At 35.6% G+C, this 5,723-nt stretch overlaps 1 pseudogene; it reads left to right on the top strand.

Annotated features, from left to right (window-relative positions):
• The first annotated feature begins 3,845 nt into the window (after nt 1–3,845).
• LOC109261398 (S-adenosylmethionine decarboxylase proenzyme 1-like) lies at nt 3,846–4,910 on the top strand (annotated as a pseudogene).
• Nucleotides 4,911–5,723: the final 813 nt, after the last annotated feature.

Raw genomic sequence — 5,723 nt, 5'->3', positions numbered from 1 at the left:
AGATGAACGTAAGGGAAGGGAAACAAAAATAATATAAAAACAGGGAGGGGGACAAAACAAAAGAGACTCATAAATATGGAGAACAAACTGAGGGTTGCTGGAGGGGTTGTGGGAGGGGGGATGGGCTAAATGGGTAAGGGGCATCAAGGATTCTACTGGAATCATTGCTTCACTATATACTAACTAATTTGGATGTAAATTATAAAAAAATAAAAAATAAAGTTAAATAAAAAAACACATCAGCATTAATAAGACTTTGCATATCAATAATTATTCTAAATGTAAATGGATTCACTTAACCAGTAGCAGCAGAACATTCTTCTCAAATGCACATAGAACATTCTCTAGGATAGATTATATGATAGGACCCATAAAACGTCTTGGAGAATTTACAAAGATTGAAATCATGTCAGATATCTCTCCCAACCACAATGGTATGAAGCTAGAAATAGGAAAAAATGAGGAAAGCTGAAAAATCTGCAAACGTGCAAATTAAACAACACAACCCTGAAAAAGCAGTGAGTCAGAGAAGAAATCGAAAAGGATATCGAAGAATATCTCAAACAGTGTAAAATGGAAGCACAATATACTAAAACCTACTGGGTGCTGCCAAAACGGTACTGACAGAAGAATATAATTTATAGCGATAAATGGATGTATTAAGAAAAGAAAAAGCTCACAAACAAAAAACCTAACTTTACACCTCAAGTAACTAGAAATGGAAGAGCAAACTAAACCCACAATTAGCAGAAGGAAGGGAAAAATTAGGGTCACAGCAGAAATAAACAAAATAAGACCAGAAAACAATAGAAAAGATCAGTGAAGCTAACAGCTGCTTTGCCAAAATGATTAGCAACAATGTCAAACCTTTAGTGAGATCAACTAAGAAAAAAAAGGAGGATGGCTCCAATAAATGTAATTAGAAATGACAGAGGAAAAGTTACCACTAACACTGCAGAAATACATAGGGTCGTAAGGGACTACTATGAACAACTATACACCAACAAATTAGGTAACCTTGAAGAAATAAAGAAGATTTTAGAATCACACAACCTACTAGACTAAACCAGGAAGAATTAGGAAGTCTAAAAATACCAATAATGAGCTAAAAAGTCTGAACCAGTAATCAAGGACCTCCCAACACAGGTAACTCCAGGAACAGGCAATTTCACTGGTAAGTTTTTCAAAACAGTTAAAGAGTAATTGACACCAATCCTTCTCAAACTCTTTTAAAAATTAAAGGGCAGGCAACACTAGGAGGAAAACTACAAAATTCACCAATCAGGAAAATGCAAATAAAAATTACAGTGAGGCACCTCTTAGGATGGTTACTATTAAAAAAAAAAAACAGACAACAAATGTCGATGAGGTTGTGGAGATACTGGGCCTCTGTACATTGCAGGTAGGAATGCAAAATGGTACAGCAGCTATGGAAAACAGTATGGAGGTTCTTCAAAAAATTAAAAAAAAAAATTGAACTACCATACGATCCAGCAACCCCAATTCTGGGTATTTATCCAAAATAATTAAAAACAGGGTGTTGAAAAGATATTAGCACTCTTTTTTTTTTTTTTCATTGCAGCACTATTCGCAGTAGCCAAAATGTGGAAAACAACCTATACATCCATTGGAGAGATGAATGGGAAAAAAATGTGGTATAAACATACATAGAGTATGATGCAGCCTTATAAAGAGGAAATCTTGCAATATGCATCAACAGGGATGAAACTGGAGGACATTATACTAAGTGAAATAAATTATTCACAAGAGGGCAAATACACATGATTGCTCTATATGCAATGTTAAAAAAAATCAAACTAATGAAAGTATTACCAGAGGCTAGGGAGAGAGAGAAATGGAGAGTTGTTAATCAACAGGTATAAAATTTCAATTATACAAGATGAATAACTTCTAGAAATCTGCTGTTACAGCATGATGCCTGTAGATAATAATACTGCACTGTGCACTTAAAAGTCTGTTAAGGCAGATCTCATGTCAAGTGTCCTTAACACAGTAAAATATAAAATTATATGTATAAGATCTATAGGAGGAGAACTACAAAGCTCTGAAACATGAAATAAAAATAGAGATCTAACAAAATTGGGAGACATTCTGTGTTCATGGTTTTGATGATAAAGTTAACGTGTCAGTTCTCCCAACTTGATTTGTAAAATTCAACAAAATCCCAATCAAGTTTCCAGCAAGTTATATTGTTGATATTGTCAAAAAGATTCTAAAATTCATAGGGAAAGGCCAAAGATCAAGAATAGCCAACTTTGGGGCGCCTGGGTGATTCAAGTGGTTAAGTGACCAGGACTTCGGCTCAGGTCGTGATCTCGCGGTTTGTGAGTTTGAGCCCCATGTTGGGCTATGTGCTGGCAGGTTGGAGCCTGCTTCAATTCTCTGTCTCCCTCTCTCTCTTCCCCTCCCCTGCTAGCAATCTCTCTCTCTCTGTCTCTCACTCTCGCTCACTCAAAAAATAAATAAAATAAACATTAACAAAAAAATAGCCAACACAAGGGGTGCCAGGGGCTTCAGTCAGTTGAGCATTTAACTTTTGATTTCCGCAGGTCATGATCTCAGTGTTTTTGAGATAGAGCTCGGAGTCAGGCTTTGCACTGACAGTGCAGAGCCTGCTTGGGATTCTCTCTCTCGGCCACTGCCCCACTTCCCTGCTTGCAATCTCTCTCTCTCCTTATCTCTCTCTCTCTCTCTCTCTGTCTCCCCCCCCCTTTCTATCTCTCAATAAATTAACACTTAAAAAAATAATAGCCAAAATAATACTGAAGAGAAAATTTTCAAGATTCATACTGCCCAATATTAAGACTTAATTGTAAAGCTATATAGTACTGGAGACAGTGTGGTATTGCTGTAGAGATAGAGATACAAATGTATAGAACAGAATATAGATCCCATAAGTAAAGGCACAAAAATAGAGTCAACTGATGTTTGACAAAGTCACAATGGTAATAAAACAGAAAAACAGATACTTTTTAACATATGGTGCTAAAAAATGGATATCCTTAAACAAAACAAAAATATGGAAAGGAAGGAAGGAAGGAAAGAAGGAAGGAAGGAAGGAAGGAAGGAAGGAAGGACAGAAGGAAGGAGAGAAGGAAGGAAGGACAGAAGGAAGGAAGGAAGAAGAAAGGAAGGAAGAAGAGAGGGAGGGAGGGAAGGAAGGACGGAGGGAAGGAGGGAAGGAGACAACAAGGGAGGGAGGGAAGAAGAGAAAGAATAGAAAGAACAAGATAAAGAGAAAAAGAAAGAACAAACCTAGACATACAACTTACAACTTATCCCCAAATTAACTCAAAATTATAAACCTAAATCCAAAATCCAAAAACAAAAAAATAAAACAAAAGAAACAACTAAAAAAATTCTAGAAGAAACAGAGGATATCTACATGAGCATAGATATGGTGATGAGTTTTCCATACAATATCAAAAATATGATATGCAAAGAGATAAAGAAAGAAACAAAACCATAGAATTTGACCTTTATTCAAAACAATTAGGCTTACAATGTATGATAGGCAAAATTAGCTAGCACTCACTTAACTCTCAAATAGGGAAACCACGGACTACAAGAGACTGAAATGCATCTGTTTCTATTTCCAACAGTTGCAGGTTCAACTTTTGCTTGCCCAAAGCATAACAAAACAAAACAAAAATATGGAAAAAATGTAATTAATCTATTTTTAAGTGAATATAATACTTTTCACAAGAAAAAGAATATTTAGTAACAGGGATAGGACAATCTGCAATGGTAGTGGCAGCATCAGGAGAATAAATTTAATTTAGTTGATTTTCTGTGGTTGTTAATTGTTTGCCAGTCTCATGGTGATGGAAACTGCATAGCCATTTTTTAAAGGGACAGAGAAACTACTGGAGAGTTGGTTCTCAAGGTGATATCTTGGAGCAAACCAAACATCTGGGGATCTTCACAACATCCCAAGATCTAAGTGAGACATATTTTTGAAGAATGTACAACATGCAATCATCAATGTGACAAATAACTGGAAAGTAGGAAGCTTATGTATTCAGAGAGGATAGTGAGGTTGCCTACAGATGTTCCATGTGGTACCACCCTCTCCACTGAAAACAGAGGTTTCCCTGTTGAAGCATGTAGGGATTACAGTGGATTTGACTGAATTAAAAACTTCTTTTATTCTTGTAAGAATTTCTCACCAAGGGTGCCCATACCAGAACTTCCAGAAAGAAATAGTGTTTCTTCACTATATTGCACACCTTAAAGTAACATTACACTGTATGTTAACTAACTGGAATTTAAGTAGACTGAAAACACAGTGTTTCTCAATGCAATTTTCCCTCATAGAGCAGCATATTGCATGGGATATCTGAATTTTGACTGCTGGTACTTGTATATTCTGGATTTCCCAGAGAGTCAGGTAATGTGTCAGTGAGATCAAATCTTAGAAATTCTGATGACTAAGCTGGACCCAGTATTGATGGACCAGCTGTACAGGAAAGATGGTGTTACTATAAAGGATGACACTGGTAAGAATGGACTTTGTGACTTAATACCAGGCTCTGTAATTGTTGCCATACTGTACAATCTTTGTGAGTATTTAATGAGTAGAATGGAATCAGAGGGAACTTAGTGGAATATTCACATCAGTCCACAACTAGAATTTTCTTATGGTACCTTTGAAACAAACTTTAGTCATCTCTTATAATGTTCTGATTGGGAAAATTGTAGGAATCTTCATGCCAGGAAAATTTGTGACTACCTCGTTTATAAATCATAGTTCCAAATGTCACAAAATGTTTTCTTCACCCCCAGAAGACTGAAGTTTTAAACCTCTTGGTTGCCAGAGTGCTATGTTCAACAGATAATACAACTTTGTCTAGACCAGTTTTGGTAAGCAGCAGCAACAGCAGAGTTAAGAAAAATAAAGAAAATAAAAAATACATTCACACACACACACACACACACACACACATAGAAGAAGGTGGTGACTGCCTTCTAGGGGGGGCTGTGCTTTCTAAATCCACCACCATGTAGTTGCAGAGAACCCTGGATATAATCATAGTGTAATAATTTTGAATTATATGCATTATTATATCAAGGATTTAGATATCTGGCAGGAATGTTCTTTTCTGTATTTAGGTATTCTCTTGCCACTCTTGCTGTGAAATCAATGTGCATGTAGAAAAATTCCTCTACTGTATACAACTTTATAACATTTATAAAAGCAATTCAATTTGGTCTATGTTTAATGTAATGCTTCTTCAGGGATTGCTCAAAATTTATCACAGACAAGGTTTTTGTCCTCATTAGGTGTTGGCTTCAGCCTAACAATCTAGAATTGTTCTATTAAATTGCTGCCAGGATTTTGCATCCTGTTACAACCACTTTATACAATGTATTTTCTACTAATGCTAATGAAACCAATTTCTACTTCATACAGATTATTTTCTGCAGTATCAATTGATATTTCTTTTACACACACACACACACACACACACACAGAGATTAAATTAAATTAAACTTAAAAAGCTCTGCTCTACGAAAAATACAGTTAAATGAATGAAAAGACAAGACACTGGAAGAAAAAATTCAAAACATATCAGATAATGGACTTGCATCAACAATATACACAAAACTCTTAAAAGTCAATAATAAAAAAAAATCATCCTGATTTTAAAATGGGCAGAAAATCTGAACAGTAACCTCACCAAAGAAGATAGATATTTGGC

Source organism: Panthera pardus, unplaced genomic scaffold (assembly GCF_024362965.1).
Source record: "Panthera pardus isolate Hobbes unplaced genomic scaffold, ASM2436296v1 HiC_scaffold_27, whole genome shotgun sequence".
Lineage (NCBI taxonomy): Eukaryota > Metazoa > Chordata > Mammalia > Carnivora > Felidae > Panthera > Panthera pardus.
This window is presented reverse-complemented; position numbering and strand designations above follow the sequence as displayed.